Raw genomic sequence first — 27638 nt, 5'->3', positions numbered from 1 at the left:
TCTGTCAGGGTGGGCAACACTGTTGCATCCTGAATAGCTTGGCTTAGATGGGATAATAGGGTGGGAGAGTGAGATGGAACGCTAGTTAACAGCATCTTCCCTTTTTCCTGCTTTATGCTTTGAAGAAAACTTTGCTTTCTGACACGCCTTGCTGCCAAGCAGCACTGTTGCAATGCTTGTCCTTGCAATGCTTAAAGCTCTGCTTAAAGCCTTGGTGCATCAAATTAAAATTCTCTCTAAATAATAATTGGAAGCAACAAGTGATCCAGCTAAAATGCTGTTTCCAGGATAAGGACATGGCTAGCTGATTCTGTATGGTCTACTATACTTAAATTCCTCTCATCCAAAATAACTCTGTTTCTTTGAAATATCAGGAAGAACAATGACACTATTTCAATAGCTGTTCTTTTATCTGGTTATCTTGACTGATGTTCCAAAACCAGTGTCCCAGAAGATGTGTCCTCTATAGGATGAGGCGTTATAAAGTCTAGCCCTCACCTAATACTTTAAAAGAAAGCAAGCCTGTCTCTACCAGGAAAGGCTTTACTCGTGTCACATACTAATCATACACCAAAGAACTGTTTAGAAAAAGAAAGACAACCTCTGCCTCTCCTCCTCAGGAGCAGTACATGTAAAGAAAAACAGTGGCAATAAAGGGAAATAGGAACGGTGAGAGAAAGCACTTTGAAAACTATAAAAGCAAAAATTGTTTTTATCTTATTACAACTGATATTAAAGCTTTTCTTTATACACATTTTCATTTTTTCACTGCGGGTCAAATATCACTGATTACAGATTCTGCTGGGGTGGAGCTCATACATCTGTCTCGCAAATTATCTCCTTATTTTTCTTCTTTGTGACGATCACAAGAATGTCTTTCCATCGACCCATTATCAGTCAGCATTACTCTGACCTGCTCCAATACCGGAACGTATTCGCAGCATTGTGAAAAAGATGTGTGCCAGAGAAGATCTGCAAATAAAACGGGTCCTTTACCTGTCATTGCTATGTCCTATGAATGAAATAGCATTTAGTTGTGTCTGTATCTGGAGTCTGAGTTGTCATATGATAATTAGGAGTTTAGATGATTAAAGTATGGTTTGTATGTTTTGTAAAGAATATTAACAGGTAAATAATCAGCTTGGATATTGAACTATCCAGTTTTCTGTTTAAGGATTCATAATTACAAGATGTTTAGCTTTTGGGAAAAGGATTAAGGTATTTTCTCCCCAGTTTTATTTTATATTTTTGTTTACATCTGCTAAGCTCCAGAAAGATTTCAGAAGTGCAGTGCTGTGAATTATTCCGGAGTTGGAAAAGGACAATTTGGGGTTTTTTTTCTTCTCCCTGAAATCTTCTGATTTTTTGATACAGCGGGGCTCTTTCTGTGGAGGGAGTTTGTGTCTGGATCATCGTGTGACTCCTGGCCCTTAACTTGTGTCAGAATGCAGCAGATTGCCAAATACATGTCACAGCTTCAGAAATATTGCCCTCTCTGTCATCCCATAACTGGCACAATAGAAGAAAGCACCAAGGAAAGAGCCATGACGTTAGGAGGACTTCCTTCGCTACTGCCATCAGCTAATATTATAGTTAGCGGGACTCTAACGTTAACACTTAACTGTCCGATAAACCTAATGAGTACGCTTGGTTTATTGGAAACTGCCCGCCTCTGTAACAGGAGAGCTGACTCACTAAATCTGAATGCAGTAGGAGATTTTCTGTCTTCGAGCTAAGCGGAGGCACGTATAGTGAGGCCTTTGAGGAGCATTTCCTAGGAGTGTTTGTTCCTAGCAGAGACCGCGCTGTGACAGGCATCTTGCAATCAGAGCTCTGCGCACAGAGCCCCAGCAGTTGAAAGCAAAGAGAGGAAAAGAGGGATTCACATCACATGATTAAAATTGCCAAGGAGACCGCTGTCCACGTCGTGATAATTCAATGCACTGACATAAAAATTAAACACTCTGACAGACAATACTACCACAAATCCCAAGAAAGGCAAGATATTTAGGAGCAGGGAAAGGAAGAAAATGCCCTGACCTTATTCTAGCTCCTAGGTTAGGAGTGAATTATTATAACGATTACAAAACTTAAGACATTAATATAACCACTAAAGATGTCTTAACAAAAAACTCCTTCATAATTCTTTCTTTATGCTTTTTTTATAAATAGTGAATTTTAGGTTTTGTTTTTCCTTTGAAACATACTTACAAAGAAACGTGGTTCTGCTTTGTACATTCATCATTAACCTCTGCTATCAACTTTGTATTTCTAATTTAATGAGTTCAAGAGAAATTATAATACAAGTAAACAGATGTTTTCTATTTTGCATAACACCTATTCTTGCTGAATAAGGAGAAAAGATGATCTATGTAGAGGGACATTAATATTTCTTGTTAAAACGTGCTTTGCAGGCTGAAGAAACTCATATACATAATGATAGTCAAAAGTCAGGGAGTAAAAATAGGAATTTGTTACAAACAGCTGTGCTGCACAACTCTCTGACAGGAATAGAGGAATGCTTTATCCAGTAAAAAATTCAGAATTTATTTAAAAGGAACTGTAGCTGCTGATTTTCATCAAGACATACGGTTAACAAGTCTGTGAAGTGGGGGGTTGGTTTGGTCTTGTTTCATGACCATGAAAAAAGAAATGTTTAACTCTGATAGAGCTGCCATTTTTCTCATAGCGGGATTCTCTGTAGCATCACACTGTGGTTGCAGTGTGTTTTTAATGCTGCCAACTGCACCACCATCATCTTAATATTCCCTGAGAAGCTTTCAAAGAAATGCTAACACCAAACAATAATACTGTTTAAATGCTCTTGCTATCAGTTATTTTTACTTTTTTTTTTTTTCCCCCCAAGGTGATCTCGCAGTCATTGCCCCATTTCCCAATGGAAGCAGCAGGAGCGCAGCCCAGGGTGGTGGTGTGCCCTAGCCCGGTGCTTTGTACGCTGGGCAGCACTGCCGACGGTGCCTGTGATTGCCACTGACGGGTGGACACAGGTTGCTCACTGTATTATTCAACTGGAACTGGCATTGCCTAAGTGGTTTTCTAGGTTATTCGGTTAGTATAGACTGTATGTCAGAAAAGATCTTGGCTTTTTAGCCACATGATTGGCAAGCTGAGTTACAGATGGTCCAATCTGTGAATTTAGAAACCAGATCCAGACAGCTGCCTGCACTGGAAGGCAAGAAGATAGTTTCTTACCTGCAACATTGATGAGTCTCCCGGATATATAGTACAGTACTATGTTGCATTTATGCTTTAAAAATTGATTACAGTCTAAACATATACTGTAACTGTATCTTACTGTTTACAGTGACTGAGAGAAACTGGATCTATCGTCCTGCACTAAACAGTCTTTGGCTAGTAATGCACAATTTTGAAATAAGCACATAAACAGAGTAGACGGAGGGGTCACAGAAAGATTTTTCTGGTCCAGAAGCTGGAAGTGAAACTGTGACCCAGGCAGGCAGGCAGCCAGCGTTTCTAATTCGCAGTCACTCTATCTTTTCCCCCCTAGCAAATGTACTCTAATCCATAACCATTTTGCATGCTGAGGTGAGATGTTAAATACAAAGAATTGCTTTTAAATAATAAGCTTATGACACAAACCAGCAAGAACAGGGATCTCAAGGTTAAAGATGGCATTCCTCCTTCAACCTAAGCTGCTGTAAAGGAAGAAAGAGAATTAGAAAAAAAAAAAAAAAGGAAAGAAAAAAAAAAAGCTGAGAATACATTAAAATACATCATAAAAAGATTTTAAAAATCTGATGTTACTGTACGTATACCTAAGAAAGACATATTTGTCTTCCATTGTTAAAATATTTGTACGGAGGCAAGATCTTTCTCAGGTGTTTGCTCCATATGTACTCAATTCAAATTATCATCGTCTTTGTTGCATGTATAACTACTTACAGAGGGACATATTTTAAGCCAGATGGCAACTTTTTTTCCCACAGCAGTAGAAGATGGTTCCAGTAAAAATATACTATCTTTATTCAGATGTCCATAGTAACAAAAGAGGAAAATAGACAAGCTCTTTTGTCGACAGAAATCCCTTTGAAGACAAGTGGGTTTTTTACTCAAGTATCAGTGGTATTTCTGGAAGATATTTGACCGTTACACACTGTCTGAGCTTGTGTTACGATTCTGCTCTGAAACAGTCCTTTTTCACAAGCACAGCGCTTTCCTGCTTAGCATGTGAGTGAGTTCTGCCTGGAGGGAAATTAAAAAATTGTTAATCGATGACATGAGATGGGCTGCAAAAAATGGGGTCATATATCTGTATATGTATTTTTTAAAATTCTGAAGAATTCAGTTGCATTCTGTGGGTGACTTTTGATTTCATTTTGTAAAGAGAAATAATATAATTTGGTAGATTACTGATACAATTGGAAAAATCTGGCAAAATTTTAACTCCTCAAATATCTCTATAACTCTGGGGACTGTGCAAGCCATCCATCTGCTCAAATCTTGCCTTTGGGTTGTTCACAGTCCCTCTGACTCTTGGTAATGTACAAGGAATAATTTCAGGTACTGAAGGGAGAAAAATAAAAATAAACCCAGTCTGAAAGGATAGGTATCAGTGAGAAAGCACAGCACTGTGTTTAGCAGACTTCACTGTAAAATCAGTAAGATAAAAACCAAACTTTGTAGTTCTATTTCAACAAATTCCTTTTTCCAGAGGAGAACTTCAGCTGAAAAGTGGCATGCCACTTTTCTTTCAAGGTTTGTAAGAATAAGAGAGCTTTCTCTGGAGTCCTTGATGGAACTTGCGTTTTTATTCCCATTGTGTCAGGAATTTATCTGACTTCTGCTCATGTCAGAAGAAGTCTCAGTTGTAAAATGTATTTGTAAATTACTGTTTGAGAATCTTGAACTAAAAGACCTGGTTTATTTGATGTGAAAATAATTCTAGTTTCATGCGTAAGATATATGATATGTAACAATAACATTGCATTGATTGTACTAGGTTTGTTTGGAAAAATAATAAGCAACCCTGTTGTGGTTTAACCCCAGCTGGCAACTAAGCACCACACAGCCGCTCGCTCGCTAACCCCTGGTGGGTCCGGGGAGAGAATCGGAAGGGTAAAAGTGAGAAATCTTGTGGGTTGAGATAAAGACAGTTTAATAGGTAAAGCAAAAGCCACGCACGCAAGCAAAGCAAAACAAGGAATTCATTCACTCCTTCCCATCGGCAGGCAGGGGTTCAGCCATCTCCAGGAAAGCAGGGCTCCAGCACGCGTAACGGTTACTTGGGAAGACAAAGGCCATCACTCCGAATGTCCCCCCCTTCCTTCTTCTTCCCCCAGCTTTCTATGTGAGCATGATGTCACATGGGATAGCCCTTTGGGCAGCTGGGGTCAGCTGTCCCAGCCGTGTCCCCTCCCAGCTTCTTGTGCACCCCCAGCCTCCTCGCTGGTGGGGTGGGGTGAGGAGCAGAAGAGGCCTTGACTCTGTGTGAGCACTGCTCAGCAGGAACGAAAACATCCCTGCGTTATCAACACTGTTGTCAGCACAAATCCAAAACATAGTCCCACTAGCTCCTATGAAGAAAATGAACTCTATCCCAGCCAAAACCAGCACAAACCCTGACTGAATGAGGCAATTTGCAGCCTTGGTTAAATAGAGCAGACAGATGAATGACTGAAACTATGGGCAGAGCAGTTCGCGCAGGCAGTACAGCTTTTCTTTTTTCTTTTCATGTGCTTCAGCTTAGTCACCTATTCAGCATCAAAACAGTAGGGTTGCAGTATACTTTTCCCCAACCATATTGAACTTAGCGCTGCCTTTCTGCAAGGGCCTGGGTTGCCACCTGGGATCTTGTCTGAAAATATATCTACCACTGAGTGAGTCTCTGGTGTTAGTGTGATTTTTGGTTAGTCATGCTCTGCCTGTTGATGGATCCATTTTTCTAGTCTAACTTTAGGGTCTGTATAGTGGCATCAGGATAGAAGTCATACGTAACACAGGCTTGTGGGACAGACGTTTTCTGCCTCCAAATATGGTGAAACTGTGGAGTGGTTAATAACAAGAACTATCAATCCACAAATGATTACAATTACTATTTGCAATTATGAATGCTAAGACATGAATTAGGAAACTCTGGGCACCCGTGTAACAGGCACAACCACAGCCAAACTTCACTATGAAGTGCAATGAAGAAATCAAGTGATAGATCTGCAGAAAGGACATCTTCTATGAATAAATGCGAATAAATTGAACGTGAGGGGGTTTGGGGGGGGGTGGGGGTGGGCGGAGGTTACTTAGTTTTTCAGCAGTGAAGGAGATAGAAGACCATTGCTAACATACAACAGCATCTGAAAATTTGAGTGTAGCACAAGCTTACTGTCATGGGCTCTTGAGAGATGGGCATCTCTCCAGTTTCCCGCTGGAAACCGAAGTGAAACTATCCAGGTAGTTTTCAAAGCATCCAGCAGATACCACGTGCTGGTAATGCAGTACACATTACTTACAGGCATGATACCAACCCAAGATCTAGTTTACATGCAGTGTCCTATAGACCAGTTTCTTCAAAGATCTGTGTTCTGGAACTCAGAAAGGAAAAAATGTATTAGCCCAAGTTTCAAATAACCTTTTACATTGAGATTCTGCAAGTCACTGAGTACTACAAAGGCAGATTTTTTCCAGTCACCAGAAAAACAAACTTCTAGATTTCAATCCAGCACATTGGATCAGTAAAAATTGGTTTGAAGTATATTATATTTTCATTTTAACATTGAAACTTGTATGTGCTCAGAAGGCTGAAGAGTATGTCTGGCTTTAGCCTGTGCTCATTTATAATGAGTAATTATCTAATGACGGTAGTGTTCAGCATGCATGAGAGCTCCTTTAGCAAGATTTGGAATTTTAAGGAAACACTGTAGATCAAATGATAATGTCTCATTTGTATTCTCTCAGTTCCCTAGCCGCTATTGCACTTCATAAAGCAACTACAGAAATGGATTGCAAACATGCATCATTTTTGTGTGAGATGAGAAAAGGCTCAATGATCCTTAAATAGTACCAGTAATCCCTTTCACACACCGTACAGTATCAGATGATGCTGTTCCAAGCAAATCGCACGTTGTATGAAATATGTTTTCAATCCTGTCTGCAAGTGCACCACTACTAAGGTCTTTGGGGATAAACATGTGTGACTGAAGGCAGCATTAGCTCTGCATGACTATGTGGACATGTAGTGGAATTTTTGTCATCCATCTCTTTAGTTGGACGACCTGGCGATACCTTTGTTGTAACAGTGCTGTGCTGGAAAACTCATTTTGGAGTTTCCCCTTTCTAGTCTGGGGTTTAGGACCATGGGATGTATAGGATATACATATGAACTCTGAATTGAACGGAAGTGTCTACTTCCACTCTAGGTAGTGAAGGACGTTGTTGATACCATCTTCAGCATCAGTTTTTGTAAGGTAGATTCATAAGCGTAATGATATTTTGTCTGATTCGTCACTATGTTGATCAGGTTTCAGCCCGGATGTAATGGGCCGATGGACAGAGGACATGCCTGTTTTCCTGTTGTCAGGGCCCCATGGATGCTCTCCAAATGAACATGTACATGGAACAAATGGCTTTTTCTTGTTGCTAATGTCACAAGCTTCCATCCTACCCCAATGGGGAAGTAACTAAAAAGATGGCACATACATGGAAAAGTTTGGATTGACCAGAGGCCCCAGATTTGTGTGTATTTCCAGCCATCAACTGAATCCATGCATGAAATTGAGTCTAGCTGATTGTGTTCTATCAGGAGGAAGATTTCGGTTTGATAGGGTCTACAGTGCTGTGCTTGTCTTGCAAACTTTAGGCATATTACCATACTAAATCACATTTATTGCTCAAGAAAAAGATATTTACCATACAGATTATTCTGAGCTCTCTCCCTAGTGCGACTTGGCCACATGTTCACAGACTAACTGTTGTATAGTCCAACCTTTATATATCATTCCACTTGTTCTACCACTCCATACAGGCTGTCTCTAACTTCCCATAAAATTCAGATGACCTCATAAATGAATTTTCTCTGTATTTTGCCAGTGTATGTTAGTGAAATATCATCGTTCGGTCAGTAACACTGAGCAAGCAAAGCAGGCTTTAGACTAGAACTGCAAGATCAAGATAAGATGTTATGGATTGTCTTGTTATCGAATCCACACCAGTTAGTTTTTCAAGGTCTTACTGTTAAGAGCATTGAAGGGCCTTGTACTGATGCTGTTGTCGTACCAGCAGCACAAGTTCTTATGTTATCATACATTTAATAATGACTCCTTTGCTCTACAAAACCAGAGTGCATGAGATGGATTAATGAATATGGCATACAGACAGAACATCATTGGGAGCAATTAAATACTCTGTTTATACAATGGAATATTAATTTTTTAAAATCATCTTGGAGTACTCTATACATCGAGCAACACACTATGGCTAAGTCATGGGTGCATGTTAAAACTATAGAAAATATGTTTCTCCTGGAGGCTCAAATTCTGTTCCTCGTGGATCGTGTGGCTAAAGCAGTCTGTGGCAGTAGGATAAACTTATTTCATAATGTTATACTCTGTTCCAAGAGTTGCACGTATTTAGCACAATTGGGTATTGAAGTTCAATGTCTGTTCTTCCATCTTGCAGCAACTACTTTTTGGTGTCTCTCCATTGAGAATGAAGAGTGTTTATCTGCCTCTGTAGGTTTATATTATGGATACGTCACTGTGATATCTGACACCAGCTGCTGACAGAGTGCCTTTATTCCCTAGCATTCCCCAAAACTGTATGAAGAAACCCAGATGATCTAAAACTTGTATGGCATATATAATATAAAATGTATGTAACTGTGTTACTTCCTGGACTTTGTACTGCTGTTACGTGGCTTTCAGGGTCTCCTGTCAGTGAGACAATCCTCTATGATTAAAGCTAAAGTTGAGACAAAAGCGTTCCTTATTGTGGGAACTGTTTGAATCCATGTATAACTTACTACACCATGGTATCTTACGCTAGCTTAAATCTATAAGCATATACAAAATTTCCATTGAAGAACTTGATGTCTTGCATTAATGCAGTAGGCATAAGTAATGTGATGCAGGGAAGGGAAAATGCATCAGTCTGAACCAGTGATGCCTTTGCACTGTGTGCTGTTATTTAGTTAATGGCATAGTTCCATAAACGACACTGTGTTGAGTGAATTGTAGATAAATTTTCTGCTGAGTCAGATGCCCTTCTTCCAGTGTGCTTTTAAATGTGAAAAATGTTACTTTTTGACATATTAAAGCTGTTTGGTTTGGCTTTTCATTATGTAGTTGTTCATTTCACAAAGATGGAAGAGTTTACAGGGGTTCCGTATGAAGCCTGAATTATACAATTATTAGCAGTATGCCCATGATGTACATTTAGAGTCTGCTAAGGTTTCAAAGCCAAACATGCAGAAGAGAGTAAAATGAGAATCAAGACGTCTTACGTAGTCTTAATTTGGTGTCTGTTGCATATGCTGCATGATATTCGTTTGATCTTCGGGTCAAATCTTATTTTTCTACAAAACATTTTGCTTATTTAGTCATAGGATGGACAGCGTGGTTTGAATGAGCAGCCTCTCAATTTCTATTTTAAATCTTTACTAGATCCTGCAATCACTGAACCTTATTTAAAGACTAGTCTGAATAAAGACTGGTGTTGCTCTTGCTCCTCAACACGTCCTTGGTTCTAGCACAGTGGAGGTATTTCTAGAGATAAATGCTCCAGTTGGCACTAGCACAGTTGGCAGTCAGTGATCTTCGGGATAATGCACAGGCAATCTGGTTTTTCTGGGCAGAGGAATGGGACTGGGATATGATGATGGAATTTAGCTACATATTTCTAACAAGTCTGCAAAGGGGACCTGTATGCCCACTTGGCCAAGCAGCCACTCCAAAGCCACTGTTGGACCTGCCAACAGCTAAAACAAGGAAAATATGTTTGATCTTTGCCAACTGGCTGACCAACCAGCACATGTGCACCAGAGGTTATACAACCAAGCCAAAAATTAGAAAGGATTGATGAGAATATGAGGGGGCTGGAATAAAGAACTGAAATATAATCGAGTCATGTAGTGTCCCGCTTCCTTTCTCGAGTCAGGGTCACTTCTTTTAAATAAGGTGTGGAAATGTAGGAAAAATCTTTTATAAAAAGAACAGCAATGTTAGTGAGATTTCTTTAACAGCTCTCGGTCCCAGTTCCAAAGCATGTATGTGTCAGAACTTTCCAATGTCATTGTGATGATTATAGCTAAAGTGGCGGGGGAAAATAACAAAAGCTTGAATGGCTGCTTATAAACGAGAAGCTTGGTAATCCTTTTAAAACTTTTCTCTGTTTGCAACTGTTAATTAAACAAATGGAAATCTGTTTAGCAAAATAAAAATGGTTTATAATGTTAAAATAAATGGACTAGAAACAACACGAGTATTCTATTTTTAAAGAGATTTAGGAGTTTTCTATTGCCAGCAGACAATAATTTGGTTCTATACTAATTTCAATATTTTTCACTGTGTAGGAGGCATGCTCATATATATGCACATATATGCATGTTTATCTGCCTTCATAATGTGGACAAATTATGCGTGCATCTAAACATATGTATATACAGATGCATACATCTCATATCTCAGTGACTCATGGCTCAGTTTTGCTTAATTCAACACTTTTTCAAAGAGACTATCAGGGACCTGTTCCACGCTTTGCTGGGGAAAGACAAATATGCCCATGGAAGGCAGTCTTGTAATTGGAAATAACAAAGAGCAACATGCTTTAAAGTCCACCATGGATATAAGCGTGCAAAGCTGTGCTCACTGTTCAGCTCTTAACCCGCAACAGCCTATGTGCGTTCTTTAGTTAAATTACATACTCTGAGCGGTGCCGTTGAATTCAGTGGGTCTGCTCTGAATGAGCAAAGTTAAGTAGGTGCATAAGTGTTTTCAGGCTTTAGGCTTTACAAGCTTTCATAATTAGTGCTCTAGACAACATTAATTAAAGAGTACTTTAGAAAGAATATAGCTGTTTAAACCACTCTAGTGGTTTGCATCTTATTCAAGGATCCCAATCAATGCAACACATGGATAATCCACTCAGAAAGTGATGCTGTGTTGGTATGATTATAGTTTAATATAAGCTGTATACAACTTTGCAATTGTATGTAACAAACATAACTTTACAAAGTCACTTCAGTTCAAGGATAATTAAATAAAGGGTAGTAATAATGAAAGACAACATAAGTTTTCTATTTTATTATAGAGTTTCTTGCAAGTATTGTGATCTATGGTAATCAAATATGATGAAGAGGCAGGATTTCCTGAGGCTAGTAATATTTCTCTTATTTCCTTCTTTAGCCTTGGGCCAGAATTAGAATTTATATCTCACTCATCCTCCTGTTATTATATAATTGAGGGAGAATTAAAAATAAAGCACTGAGTAATAGCTGTAAAATGCTTTTATGAACAGAAAGACTTACTGAAATGTTTAGCATTATGTTATATCTAATTTATTGTGAAAAGGCTGTTTTGATTTTTATGTTTTTTCTTCCACTGTGTGCGTTAGATAATATAGTCTCCTGTTTTCAGGAACCCAGCTTAGTATCATGTGGCAAATCTTTTGATGTATGATTGAGAATTGTGTTTGACAGTATAGGATGCCCTGCAGTAGCTCTACTTAAGGCTTAAACTTAGTTTTAATTTTTGATGCTAGCCTTTTATGCTGTCTTTTCCTCCCATATTGAGATAATTTCCAAACGCTGATGAAGAAAATTACTGCATCTTGTGCTGATATAGTTGTAAAGCTACAATAAAATTTGACATCTTCCATTTAGTGAGTATGTCTTGATCAGAAATAGGACTATCACTCAGAACAAATTATTTTGAAGCCTAAAGCAGGAAGGATATAATAGTTAAGCACAAAATTACCTGATGGGTCTTTAATCACCCGACAATTATAAAAGAAAAGATCTCTGTCCATTACTGAAAGAGGAACAAAAGACCAAGAATAGAAACGGAGACAATGACAAACTAAATTATTGAGGGGGTGGGGGTCTCCTGTGCTATCTAAAAACTCCTACCGGTGCCTAAAGATGCTCTACAGTAATGGGGAAACTCAGCCATTTCCTTGAGTACATTGTGCTTCTTCTCATCTTGCTTTGTATTTTAATTGTTCTAACAGAAAGAAAATACTGAAAAGCCCCTAGACAATTTGAGTGTCTGTTTGTTTTCCTGTATCGTTTCTCTGAAAAAAAAGAAGTAGTGAACCCAGAGCACCTGCAGGGTTTGAGCCGTGGAAACATATCCAAGCCGCGGGCAAGCCGCCAGCCTGGGCACTGGCCTGGAGAGCCAGAGAGAGCAGGCCTGCAAGGCTCTGCGGCTGAAGAGATGGAGCTGCCCAAAAGCACAGAAACGCACACCTTCAGAACGGTGATAGGGTTCCTCCTCAAAGGGGGACAAAGACAAAATTCTGTGGTTCTGTACATACTATTTCTCTGTTTTCTTTGAAAGACTGATTTTTTCATGGTATGTAGTTTCCACTCCCTCTCAGCATTGCTCCCACAAATTCCACTTAGTTAAATTAAGCTCCACTATAAAATCCCGGTTTGGCATGATAATACAATAATTATTAAACAGGTAAGATTGAATCATCATTTTTTCCTCTGGCCTCGACTCTGTGCCAGTGCCTGCTGATTATAAATACTATTAGTGAAACAGAAATCAGCACAGCGTCCTCAAGTTTCTTTTCAAATAAAGGGTTTTTTTCAGCATTCGGTTTCCCCATAGGCTTTTAATCAAGGTTATGGGAAAGTCCATAAACTTTCTGCTGAATATTTAACAAGCTGGAGGTCATAACAGACATGAGATCCCAAGGACAAGTGAAATGAGATTGCAATCAGAAGAGCAGAGGAGACCTGGAGATAAGCAAAGCTTTGTCCACAGATAATATCTAACAGAACAAACACCAGAGTCACGTTTTCAAGCTTCTTTTGAGAGACTTAATTTTCCCAGTATAAATAGCCATAAAAAGGGGTAAATACAAATGGGTGGTAGCACTGGTTTTAGTCACTGAATTTCGTTGAAATGATGATTGAAATCCAGTCTGAAAAAAGTTTAAAAAATGGAAGACATTTCATTATAGTTACACACATTGCTTTTTTACTGACCTGGAATCCCAATTTCCCAACACCTTTTTAAATAAATTCTGTAAACATCTTCTATTATACTGAATTGTAATGCCTGTTTATATGTGTTTAGCCAAGAACTTTTGTTTGCTAGATCTTTATAATTGAACTATTTTTAACAGTATAGTTGTGACAATATTTTTCTGTATACAAATGGGAAAGCAATCTTGCAGAAACTCTTATCCATGCATGCCTATCCAGCAGCTATAAAAGTACAATTATAATACCCTGCATAATGTATAGTGTGAATATGCAGAAACGTTTATCTGTCCTGTCAGCCTGACACATATGTAGAGGCTCCATGGAGCTTGCACCATGGTTTGGCTCTGCAGCCACAGAGCAGAGACAGGAACGAGACGGTGCCACGGAGCTGCCGTGTCTGCGGTGGCTACAGGAGCTGCGCGGCGGCACGGGCTGCAGCGAGCAGGTCTCTGAGACAATACCAGCTTGCAGCATCTGCTCTTTTTGGTGATCCTTGGAATTAACTGCCTAACAAAGTTCCCTCCCCGTTAATTAGTGGAATTTTAACTGTGTATTACCTGGAACTGATGTGTTGTTTATTCTTCATCTGTAGCAAAAAGGTCACTGAAAATTTTAATACTTGGCACTATAGTTTCACAGCCTGCTCTGAATAGAATAGGTATAAATTCCTTTTATAAAACCAAGTTGTCCTATGGCTTTTTATCTGATTTTTTCCCCTTGTGTAAGAACTATTAAAATATTTACCCTCAAAAAATCTGCTGAACTTCTGGTTGGCATTGTAGCTCAAAAGCTGAGCACATCCCATTTCTATTAATAGAGTAGCACACTGTTTTGCAGTAAATCTGGTTAATATTGTCTTTGGCTTAATTATTGTCATAGAAGAAAGGCTGATACCATGCTAAATGTTTTCCCTCCTTTTCTTATACCAGATACTGTTAAGGAGCCCAAACGTTAGCACCTCTGTGACAACTGGTCTAGGTGTGTGATAATTTCCAGCAGTCTTTCATAAATCAAATTATTAATTTGGAGGTTCATTTCTAAGAATCAGGTGAATTTTTCTTCAGATTATTCCTTTCATAATTTCTGTTCATTTTCATTGAGAGGAAAAGACAGCCCAGAAGAGAATTGTAAGCAAGCTGTTAATTTTTGTGACAAAACATTTGAGACATTTCTGTTACAAAGGTTCTAGTTTTTACAGCACTCTCATACCCTCTGTCATTCAGTGAATGGATTCTTTAGTTCAAATATCTTGGCGAGCACCTCCAGCAAGGAAGGCTAAAAGTGACCCGGCAGTTTTTTCATTAAATGCCAAGAGCTGAATCCCTTTCTCCTCCCTAATGAATGAGGAGTGCTCATCCAGAATGGCTGGGCTCTCTGTCCCGGCCGCAGTACGGATACTGGCGTCCCTGTCCACACACTGTAATGATGAAAAATTTATGCACCTCAGGAGTAGATATTTTTTCATGACTTCTTGCACAACAGGGAAGAAAACACCTGTTTGGGTATTTTCCCTTGCCAGATTTAATGAGGTGAGACTTCTGCATGGGGTTATGCGGGATGAAGACAACTTTTCCTGTGTGGGGTTGACAGGGCATGATCCATTGCCACTTGGTTGTTGATCATGCTGTCAAATCACATCTTTGCCACTATATAAATAACGTCATGTGAAAAAAGTCACTCTTTCTGATGTATTTAAAAATACAAGACAAAAATTTGAATCGTGCAGTTTTAAGTCTAGTCATAAAATAACAATCAAGCATTGCAACAATGAAACATCTGATAAAAATACTGAAAACCTGAAGCAAAGGTTGGTTAATAATAAATGTAATCTCGGTGCTTCACTTGTAAGATATTCATGTTTCACTCGAGACTGTACTGCTTTCAAGATGGAAGAGCAGAAAAGGAGTATATTGTAAATATCCATAATATATGGTTTGTGCATATCTCTTTTTCCTTTGCCAATCTAATAATGCAGTGTTATACTTTCAGCATAAAACAAACAAGTTCAGCAACTGATGAAAAAATTAGAACACTTGTGTTGAATTTGAATCTTTTGACCCCACTACATTCAATCTCTCCAGGGAACTTGCGCAGGAAGTGTTTATGTTTTAACTCCACTTCTCAATGGAAATATTACAAAGTAACAAGTGTTAAAATTTAACATCAGGTTAAAATTTAAATTTTGTTTTTAAAGAACCCCTTTTTTTTTTTTCCTGATACCGGTAATTTATCAACTCAGTAGCTATCTTACCAGTCCACTATAGGACTTTTCAGTGTGGAGCTACTGATTTTAGTTTCTCCCTGTAACAAACCTTAATAGTCTCGTTATCTTTGATTAAATCTGTTTGTCTGCCAGAGAACAGCAGATGGATTAAAGATAAGAAAACCAAAAACTTTTCATCTCTTCTAACTGACCTTTATTCAACTTTTTTTTTTTTTTGCATTAGTAGTGTCTAATAGTTTCTCAGTCTCTGTAGAATACGTTCCATAAATGTAAATTTAAACTTAATGGATTAAACTTAAATCTATTTCTCTACTACATATACACTTAAGTTTATGTGTATGTGTATATATTTTAAAGAACATATAGAGGATGAGTTGTCTTGAAAAATAAGTATTTTACAGAACTGCATTATATATCAAGACTTCCAAAATGTTTCATAGTACATACACTCTAACGGCACGCTTGTTCTGGACGACAGATCGTACCAAGTCTTTCTCTTAGACTGGCTTACTCCAGTAGCAGCACGGTCACAGTCTCGGCTCTCTGCTGCTTTTGGCAAATACAGGCTTGGAGGTGTCCGACTTTGAAAAAACGACACAAATGTCCGTGGAGAAGCATGATTTCCCAAGCCACCTCTTCTGGTTCTGTAAGATCCATGAAATTAGAAGAAGAGGGAAGAGAGACTGATATTACAGACCCTCAATGTGAAAAACTTCCACAGTATCTCTGCAGAATATTATAAATGATGTGCTTATGAATAACACATAATCATTGCAGAGATTTCATTTATTCATATGGAGGTATGATTATGCAGTAAGTGCGATAGATACCATACGTATGTCTCATACGTGGAGGTGAAAGTGATCTTTTTCTCTTCTTTGTGCTTCTTTGCATTTGCAGTTTGTTTTCTCTGAAAATATAAAATGTTTTTAGGAAATTTAAATTACTGGAGGTTTGGGGTGGTGGTTTTGTTTTTCTTTAAAGATTAGGAAACACTAATAAGCTAAATGAGGGAAGGTATTAAAAATGGTATAGATAAAACTATTTCAATGTGAAGCTGACAGAATAACTATTGATCTTGTAAGAACTGGAAATTTAAAACCTGTCTCTGTACAAACTGTAAGATAAATATTAGATACGGATAATAATCTATATTAAAGGAAATATTAACGTGTTTATAGAAATGAGATATATTGATAAAAGTGAGATACTTCCATTCCACATTCAAAACAGTAAAAGTACGTATATATTATCTGGTAGCTGTTTCACCTAATAGAGAAATAGCAACATTGTGGCTAACAAATATGATAAACAGGCTACACATGCTAAATGAACAACAGTATCTGAAAACCTGGCAAGACGGTGACAAGCCTTCCAGATAGCTAAAAAGCAGTAATGAAAGAATATGTAGTCTTGTCATATTAGAAATATTCATAAATCCTGCATAATGTGACAATGAAATGGTTTTCAGCAGGATTAGGCAAGGAAGTGCAAAATTATTTATTTTTCCGGAAAATAAACTAGGCTGCAAAAATGGGCAGGATGACATCCGGGCAGCATCTCTGGCAACTTGATTTAGCCCATGCCCTGCATATCTGATCTATAGTTACAAATAAGGATATTATGGAAGGATATATGAAAGTTTTCCCCATTACATGAAGTTCGATACTGTGTTTTTACCTTATTGTAAATGCCCATTTAGCCATGTATCTTGATGTAACACAGAGAGAGATGTTGGGTTTTGTACTAGACAATAGACACTCTCTTGCCTTCTCAGTCTGTAGGCAGGATACATAGCCTCCCATAAGATATTCATCCATATGAATGATAACTTAAAACAAGATCTCTCTTTCAAGATGGGGCAGGTAAGAAAAAATAGTGTCGCTGGTTTATCCTTGGTGCGGTTTCAGATTTTTTTCCATATTGTCTCAAATGAGAAAAAAAAAAACAAACTGTTTTTTCTCAGGAAGTTAAAAATAGTTTAATATGTTTTCATTTGTCTTTATAAGACACTAATAAAATATCATAAACTATAATAAAAACTGATAATGCTAACTTGAAGTGTGATGAATGAGTTACAAAAGGACAAAAATGGTGTTACACCATGGGAAAATTATCAGGTAGTTATTGATAGGAGGGTTGTCAAGCAGTGAAAATGACAGGGATTTTCAGAAATGTATTTGAGAGGTCAATATGCATTTTTCTCAAATATTTTCTTCATATTCATATTTTTAAACATTCACCATAAATGTTTCTTGTAATTAAATAATTTGCTAGATAGCCAACTTCAAATGATGTTTATATCAAGGTAATGTAAGAAAAGGTTATTAAATTTTAAGCAGCTTTATTCCATTTCTGTTGTTGACACATTTAAGAGTTGGAATTTTCCTAGCAATTATGAAAAAAATAATTTTTTTTAAGGGACATTTTGTTTTAGAAGCAAATATTAAGTAATTCATTAATAAGAAACCCCACCTTTCTGCCAGTCTATAGTCAATAACTAAATTTTCAAATGAAATTATGGAAGAGATGGAGATTTGCAGTAAGATTAAACCTGCAATTCCAATAGTGGAACATAAGAAAAAGCTAAGGATAGTCCTACAAATAGAAATGAATAAAGAAATAATTCTTCACATGTATTTCTCAAAGCTATGCTGACGTTTTTCATTTTGCCAATCTGTTGTTTGACATCAGTCATTCTCATTATTCTGAAACGTTAATCCAGCAATGGCATCTCTGCCTTCATAAACTTCCTGACGTGATTGCTATATGCTATCACTGATGTCTGAGACCAAAGTAATATTAAGAAAAAGTTATATATGTAAGATTTATAGGTGGAAAAGATGCATTACATAAAAAAATTAGTCAAAAAAATCATCAAACCCACTCATTTGAAATGGTTCAGAAAGTTTCTGGAATAACAGCCATGGAGAACGTTTTCCTGGGTTTTGGCAAGAGACAATAGTGATTGACTGAACTTAGCGTCCAACTGCAAATGTTAGCTAGACACAGCATTACTGCCAGCATTATAAAATCATTTACTGTGCAATCTGAGTAGTAAAGGTGACAATGGAAATTGGAGTCGAGAGCTGTATGACTTGCCAGGGACCCATAACCACTGTTGTCCTATAAATCTTAAATTTGCTCGGTTTGGTTTTGGCTTAGTTTTATTACGGCATGCGAGTACCTTCTTGCTTGTGAAATTACTGTGAGATTTTTCTCCGGTATGCTCACAGAGACAAGCACATGATGCTGTACTCTGTTTCCTTATACTTGCGACTAAAATGGTCCTGAAATAATGTGGAAATCACAGATATATACGTGTGTTATTTCAGTATGAGAAAATGCTGCTATTCATTCAGCACGGGTAATTAGTTTTAGTTACAAGAAATTCTAGGAAAGGTCTCTGAATGGAAGTCAAGAGATGCAAACCTGTTATCTCTTTTAATGGGTTTTGTGTCCACGCAACGGTTGATGTGTTAGGTGCACACGTAAGGATTTAAATTAATCTGTGGTTATTACTTTATATTTGTGATTCAAGATGAAATAAATGTAACCTGTTACTTTTAAGCCTGCCTGCTGGAATTCTGAAACTGGTATCTGTAATTTCAAGTTAGATTCTTCCAAACTTTCTATAGTATTCAGACCACATGCGTATTTTGTGAGGAAAAAAGAATCTGTGCATACAAACGTTGGAAAGGAAGAGTTCCCGACTTTGTTGGTTAACGGTTTTTAGAGAAGTCATAATCTCTCTCCCACAACAACAAATTTTTACACAGTTTTTGTTTGCCATCTGAATGCTGTGAAATCCCCAGTTACACGTGTCCTGTGCTTTTGCTGTTAGGGAGCCATACTCTCTTGCTACAATTCCCCACAAGGAATTTACTAGTTCTTAAACGTGAATAAAGGATAACTGGTGATTGGTTATGTTTTCAGCTCCCTAGACTTGTTAAGTGAACCTTTCTTTGGAGTTCAGTATTGCTTTATGAGTACGGTTTTCATAGCACGGACTGTTATTTCATCAGCACAACAGAAATCTCGCTAATTTATTTTACCGATGACAGTGCCTGGTAGCTGGCACTTAGGCTTGTTTAAGCTACTGTATTACCATTTTCTTGAGTGTAGCTTTCTGCTTTATGCTGTGAGTAAATGTCATCTGCAGACAAATTAATAATTTGTTATCATTTGTTGAAGCAAGAAATAGGAGAGCTGGAAGTCAGCGAAATAGGCAGGACCACTGCAATGGTAGAAACCCAGTAAATATGACTTATAGTCAGCCCTCAAAATATACTGGTGGAATGCAATAAAACTGAAATACTTTCTCACAATTGTTTACCACCTTCAGTGCATTAATAATAGATAAACGTTCAATGGTGCTATCAAGTTATGTTTGTTCTGCCAGCCTGATTAGGGAGAGTATCCATATTCTGAAATGGAGCGTGCTGTAGTGTAGGCATGCGTACGAAGCCTCATCTTGCAGCAGAAGCAGGAGTTTCATCATCCACTTAACTGTGCGCCTGAACAAGCTTTTATAGCCAGTCAAGTAATTAAACACATACACAAATGATCTTTTAATATGTGCTCCAGACTGGGAGTTTCTGAAGAATCTGAGAGTTTGAGGTAACTAGTGTCCATTGAATGTTGAAGTGAGCGTCTTACAGTGTCCTGTGGAAACGTCCTCTTCCAAATAATCTGCGTTACATGTCGCTTGGAGAGGCCAACGTATCTCTCTTTAAGATGCTGAGTCCCTTCACAGTGGTTCAACATGGTCCTTGTTTCCTGCTGGGTTCAATCGGAGTTTGATCAGCGAGTTATTAGCTAGAGGTGAAGGCTGCACTTGTCAGAAAGTACTTTTTGCTCTGTGGGATTTGATCTTGCCATGCAGAAGGACTTGCTCGTAGAGGACACGGTGAAACCATTTACTTAGCTGCAGTTGAACGTAGCTAGCTGGCTGGCTGCTGCTTTTAATTAAATCGACCACCAGCCAAACAACTTGGCTTGTTTCCATGGCCTTGTTTCTTAGAGGGTTTTTTTCCCCAATTTGTCCAAGGATAATCTGAATGCTACAGCTTATTTGTGATTTTGACTAAATAGCTCATTGCTTTACTCTTGGTAGTTTTATTAATCTTTATTAGGCTCATGACCAATCTGGACATAGTCCCTTGATTTTGCTTTTATTTTTTGTTATAGTCCTTAATAAATAAAATCACCTTTATCATTGGCAGAGGTACTGTAAGTAGTAAAAAATGTCTCAGAACAAAGATTTTTTTACTAAATGGGTGTATTGTTATAAAGAGTTGTAAGATATCTGAAAAAAAAAAGTAAGCTTATTCAGTGTATTGTTATTTGCTGGTACCTTGATGGATTACCTTACAAATTATGGCGGTCAGGCGTATCTTATTATTTATACAATGGCTTTTTTTAAAGAAAGTTCATTTTTAAGGTAAGCAATCAAGTAATTCCTTATATGGAGATGGGGGAATACTTAACCTTGAGTACAACAACATTAACTCCAGTGAGCTTAATGAATTATTCATGCTGTTATCCACCTTGAGAGACATCAAATCGCTCTGCACTGTCTGCAAAGGGCAGTTTACAAAAAAATGATAGCTTGGTGAATTATATTTGTATATCTGAACACTAAACTAAAGACAGTACTGTGAAAAGGCATTGGTAGATTGTCCTGGTTTCGGCTGGGATAGAGTTAATTTTCTTCCTAGTAGCTGGCATAGTGCTGTGTTTTGGATTTAGGATGAGAATAATGTTGATAACACGCTGATGTTTTAGTTGCTGCTGAGCAGTGCTTACACTAAGTCAAGGACTTTTCAGCTTCTCATGTTGGCCTGCCAGCAAGGAGGCTGGGGGTGCGCAAGAAGCTGGGAGGGGGGACAGCCAGGAGAGCTGGCCCCAACCGACCAAAGGGCCATCCCACACCGCATGGCGTCATGCTGAACAAAAACGGATGCGGCCGCTGCTCGGGAACTGGCTGGGCATCGGTCAGCGGGTGGTGAGCAACCGCATTCTGCATCACTTCTTTTGTATATTTTTTTATCGTTATTGTTATCTTCCCTTTCTTTTTTGTCTATTGAATTGTCTTTATCTCAACCCATGAGCTTTACCTTTGCTCTGATTCTCTCCCCCATCCCACGGGGGGGGAGCGAGCGAACGGCTGTGTGGTGTTTAGCTGCCTGCCGGCTTAAACCACAACACGGATATACCTGTATAATCCATGCAGAAGCAAGGTCCTGAATGTCATTTCCTAATCCACTTGCAGTCATAACTCATTAATAATTTGTTTGCAAGGAATGGCCTGATAGACAAAAATCATTTAATATTCAAAGATTCATGTACCAGCAGTAGAAGATGTAATCACAGCAAGCACTAACCTTTTTGCAAAGAAGCTGTTCATTATAGTTTCTGGAGTTTGGTACAACATCCTGAAGTATGACGTTGCCTTCTTCTCTATTGAATTTGTTTTTTTACAGGTGGAAACCAAAATGCTGTTTGCCATTCAGAATGCAATTCTGGAAGGAAAGTGACTATTTTAAAAGCTTGGTTGAGACTGGTGCTGGCATTTTTGTTGACAATAACAAAATTTAGTCTCTTGAAACTATTTTTCGGAGGTTTTCAGATGTATGCTCTTCACAAATATTTCCTGCTTTTCTCCTCCCGCCCCCCCAAGTCCCAGTTTAGCAGGTTGCCTAGGTACATGTACATAATTATGAAGCATACAGAGAGTATCAGCTTCTGAGTTCTGTGTGCGTTTTTACACAGAGAGCTTTATCCCAGAATTTCCTTATTTAAAAGCACGTATGTCTGTTATTTACATCTATAATATCATTATAGTTTATTTTGGAGAAACTTCACTCAAGGAGGTCATGGGATAGACTGGGCCTTGTGGATTCCTTTTCTGAATTTATTTCTTAATAGTACAATATAGAATATTCTTCAAATTCTAGAATTCTAGCCATTAGAAAAATGGCTTTAAACCACTTTGCAAAGGTTTCTACTTTGTAAGTTCTACAGCTGTGCCCTCCAGGCCTGTTGGCCGAGAGCCTTTGCACACCACGCAGCCTGTGCTGAGGACAAAGTGGGAGATGCCTGCAACCACAGCCAGCGAGCTTCCTTCCTTCCTTCCTTCCTTCCTTCCTTCCGCCCGCCCGCCCGCCCGCCCAACGGTCTCACGCCGGCGAGAGTGTTTTCAGGTAGCTCAATGTTATACCAATTGAATGTACCTTCTGCAAAGGTGTGCAGACTGTTTTTCTTAATAGCTTAATGTTTTTAAGACATTTTGTATATATAAATATGTTTGAATTATAGGCATACATATATACATTTCTATTTTTAAAATGCCATTAAGAATGTCATCAATTTTCAGGCAATATAGGAAAGAACAAGAACAAATATTACACTGTTTATCTTCTATTCAATAGACTGCTTTTTATAATATAGAAAGGCTACCGGATAGGCTTAACATGTGATGAGGCAAGGTTTGAATACAAAATTGCTTGCTTCATTCCAGACCTTCCCCTCAATAGCTTAAAGATATGTCTACGTACAAATATTTACACTTTTAACTTTCTCTGTCGGCTGTTCATTCTCTGGACCTTAGCACAGAATTAATATGCTTTTCTGTCATATTTGTCATTAACATTTTAAAAATTGTATTTCCTAATCTTAGTAACTATCCATACTGCTTAGAAAGGAGGGGTGGGAGGGTATTTGAAGAGGACATAATTTTGCTGTCTGAATATAGATAGATGCAGAACTCTCGCAGAAAGAGATTTATCATTAACTAAAATTCAGAACATCAAAAAGATTCAAATTGAACCCTCTGGCGTCTTCAGCTCCATATCAAGATGGTATTACCAATTTCTGAACATAGTCACTAATTGCTTTTGTCTGTGAAATGTCTTTTAACCCATTAAAAACGCTCAGGGCAAAACCCATGTATTTTATGGATTTAGTTCCTAATACTTTGTAACTCACAAGATCTGCTAACTATGATAAATCTCTGAAGACTCCCATGATCCGAGTCTCATCTTTTCCTTGTGTACTATGCTTGTAGCATTAATTATGATATATATATATATGAGAATGCATTCACTAATTTTGAAATAGCCAAATAATTTAAAATCAAAATGCTTATGAAGAGCTGCTTCCCATCTGAACATCCAAGCACAGATAAGCTTTCCTAGCTATAGAGATATCAAAATTAATAGGCCAGATAGCAATTTGCATCAGTTCCAACTTTTGCCAGGAGAGTTTTAATCAAAAGATTTAGAAGTTCTCCAGTCAATGTCTAGACAGGCGGGGAGATGTTGGGACCACCATAAATCCTTGTCTCACAAATTATTATGTGTGATAAGGAATTACAAAAAGAAATAGTAAATATCAAACTTGAATCTACATCACAGTGTGGACTCAAAGGGCAAATGCAGCACTGTATGTTTTTGCAGCCACCTGGAGTGTCCTGTGGGTTATTTTACAGGTTACTCATAAAGCATTTATCAAGTCTACCATTACAAAGCATTTTTTATTTGGCTTTTCTTTGTAGAGCTAATTTCAGTCTTGTGTTTTGACTACTCAGTGTTTTTGGAACATCTTGTGACTGATTTCAGAGCTTGTAATTTTAAAATTATATTGTCTGGAATACGGAAGGCTCAGTATGATATCTGACAGCTGGGTATCTCTACAAAGAAAACTATTTTTTTATAACGATTTAAATAAAACTATGTTTATCTGACTTAACCTTTTTGCCAATAGAGATTTTGTTCTTCTTAAAAATGTTTGAGAATGGGACAAAGTAGCTTTTCTTTTTCTCTGCATAGCAAAAGAAATAATCTGCAGAAATGATTTATTTGAGTCTGTAGTTGTTTGGTTGGCGTTTTTTGTATCTCAGTTGAGTGGGTATCCCACCGCAGGTACCCTTTATCTACCTCCATAGGTGATATTCTGAATATTGTCACTGTAGCAAAAGAATTGCAGGTGGAGAATTAGTACATTGGGACTTACAAAGGCGGTCACAAATAGAACGGAACTGGACTACGTAGCAAAACAGCCTTTTTGTTTGTTTTACAGTTTTGATTATAGTAGTAGCTTTGCATTAATCGGTTTAATACTAGAATACAACTTTGCTGACTACATGAATTTGAAGAAATGATTAGGCTTCCCTGCACCAAACATACTTTTAGAGTAATACATCATCTTAGTGCATTTGTCTTTGTTTCCAGACTGGGTAGGAATTTCTTTCAAATAGAACTTACTAGAATAGGTTGTATGTGTACTATATTATATATAATAGTATATCTATATGTGTATCAATATATGTATCTTGAACATTTGTCCTATCAATTCCTTTTATTAACTCTGCTGTTTGTAATTTGTCAAAGACTTTTTAAAAAAAAGGAGGGGGAAATGTTAGCTAAAATAGGGAATGAGAAATATATGTTGACACTTACATTCATTAGAGATCATGCAAGTATTTTCCATGATTCATACTATATCAAGAAACTTCCTCAAAAGTTGGGAAGATATTTTGGAAAAAATATTTACTTTTGGTGGTTAATATACCTTCAGTATGTTTACCATATCTTTAAACACAAATCCAATAGCGTAGAATGAAAACTTCAGTGCCATCTGAAGTGAAAGAAAATTTATTGATTTAAAATAGACCTATTTGAAAATCTCAAATGCAGATTTTTGAAAATGTCAATCACAATAGTACCGATTAAAAAAAAACCCCGTTGTTCAGATGCTTACCTTGAACCGACAGAGTGAAAACAGTCGGGATTTGCTAACTGTAAATCACCCTGCTGTTGTAGAAAATACCCTGGAAAATAGCTCTTATAAAATAATCTGTAACCATCTGCTCTTTAGCTTTTACAAATTCCAATAATTTATACGAAGTTTTCTTTTTATCAGTGTCTCCTATCTTATTTTCTTTGACTGTATGTGTCCCTACTGAGGTTATGAATGATCAGCTCCAAAGCAGAAGTGATGGGAAAGGTGCGTGTGCACCAACCACGTTTTCCTGAGGGTTTTCCTGTTCGTTAGTGGTTGGCTTAGTCCTTTTCCCAACCCGAAACAAAACAATAGCTACTTAATTTTCTTTTGCAAGTGGACCCGAGGTAAAAATTTATTGCAGATACTCACAGATACCGCATCATATTGAGAAATACATAACTATTGCACTTATCCCGTTACTTTGGAGTAAGGTCATCTGTCATAGTATATGTTGTTGTAGGTTGCCTATGTTGTTAGCTACTACTGGAATAGATGCCTCGATTCACAGAATTTATTTTGCATGTTTTAACCAATTTTGAAATTTAGTTGATAATTGTTTGATGAGTAACAGGCATGATTAACATAAAATAACAAAGATAAAATAAATTCCCTCAGTTCTGGGGATGGGGGAGAAAAATAATACTCTTCAGATTCAAGATGACAGCTTTATGGATTGCGGTTTAAAGCAGGCTCAGCAGATGGACATATTCAGTCACGTACAGCTACCTGATATTTGGTTGTCAAAGACCTTGGACTGTGCTGGAAGCAGACATATTTACCTCTCACATTTACAGACAGGTCAGGACTGAGGTCACGAACAACAGAGTGAAAGAAATCTCAGACTTTGCCTGCTAGCGCTGTATCTTGGGATGCCGCTCTGTTCTGCCCGAGTTCAATTTCTAATGCTCTCTGACCCTTACTCTGTTATAAATAATCAGAAATATTCATTACAGAATGGCAATAGCTTTGGAGAAGTGATGGAGTGTATATTAGAAAAGGAAAAATACATCCAATTCTCATAACTCCTTGCAAATTGTATTGGAAAGCCTTCAGCTGAATATATTCACATCCTGCTTTAAGAAATGCTACAAATAATATGATGAGTTGAATTATCCTCAAATAATTCAGCTTATGTAGATGTGTGTGTACCTATTTCACAGTGCAGAGGGATATTGTTTTCTGTTTTCAGACTGATACACCATATTGAAATACTGGAAAAAAATAACTTTGAGATCAGGTATCACTATTAAAGTCATAAAGTCATGTAGATTGAGGAGTGCTAACATGGTACTGCTTCATTTTTTTCTTTTTCTGTGCCGCCTTGGTTTTCTCTGTAAGCTTGAATCATTAGCATTACCAGCCTGGAAAATTCTACTTTTCCAGACATTAATGAAAAAAAAATCTCATTCCTGGCTCTGATTCCACAACTCGGTCACTTGCAACAGATACAAAAGAAGAATGTGCTCCTGGTAATATCATTCCCGTGTATTCAAATTTAGTGAAAGGCGCTCTAGAAAGGATCATAAGGCTCTTTTTTTGTATTAACATTGAATTTTGGGGATGGCTTGCTTTGGATAATTTTCCACTTGTTCTCGGTGAAACTTCTTACATTTTTTTTTTTTCTCTGCAGCCATAAATGATAGAAGCACTGTTGGTTTTGGAACTCTTGCTGCTGCTTTGTTTTTCTCACCACAGAAAATGAAATTCCATAATGCATTTGCAAGCTGATGCTTTAATAAAAGGAATGAATTGTACAAGAGCAAGGAATGCAAGATTCAGAGGCTTATTCAGGCTGTGTTATGGTCTATAACATAGCATACCAGCTGAAGTTCTGATAGGAGCGCTAAGTAAAATTTTCTTTTCTGTTCAGCGCAACACAAGAAGAGCAACTATTAGTTTTTGTTAATTAATTTTTTTTTTGTTAATTAATTTAATTTAATTAACTTATTAAATATCTGCCTTCAATTTTTAGCTTTAGCGTTTGCTTTTGGATAAGACCACGGAAGTCTGCTAAGTTGTAACATTTGCAAATGTTCAACTTGCTACTGAAAAGAAATAACATCTTCCCTTGTAGGCTTCAGGCACCAGTGGGACTTAGAAACTTCAGCAGAGACAGTACTCTCAACTAGGTTCCCATTCCATGCTTTAGCTCTTAAAACGTCAGTGCATTTTTCATTAATACTCTTAATATTCAGTACAAATCATATATAAGTTTACTGGGAGTGGCACTGTAGTCTGTGCACAGTGTTTTCTAAAACATTGAAGCACAACTTAGTATAGCTCCGAGGGCAATCTTTTCTATTTTGCAGTTGTTCCAATTATTTATGCTTATATTTACTTCTATATTGTTTTATATTTGTTTTGGTTCTTTAACAAGGAGGACAATTCTGATATCTCCAGTAGAGTGAAAGCTAATCATGCTACACGTGGCAGTGGTTAGTGGAGGCT

General features: G+C 37.6%; 1 protein-coding gene across 1 annotated transcript in view; it reads left to right on the top strand.

Annotated features, from left to right (window-relative positions):
* PCDH11X (protocadherin 11 X-linked) overlaps positions 1-27638 on the top strand; it is a 464470-nt gene that overhangs the window by 339502 nt on the left and 97330 nt on the right. The gene's annotated exons all lie outside the window — the stretch shown is intronic.

This window comes from Nipponia nippon, unplaced genomic scaffold, assembly GCF_047370975.1.
Source record: "Nipponia nippon isolate SJK-2023a ecotype South Korea unplaced genomic scaffold, ASM4737097v1 scaffold_12, whole genome shotgun sequence".
NCBI lineage: Eukaryota > Metazoa > Chordata > Aves > Pelecaniformes > Threskiornithidae > Nipponia > Nipponia nippon.
The sequence above is the reverse complement of the archived record's forward strand: the minus strand, read 5'-3'. Positions and strand labels throughout refer to the sequence as shown.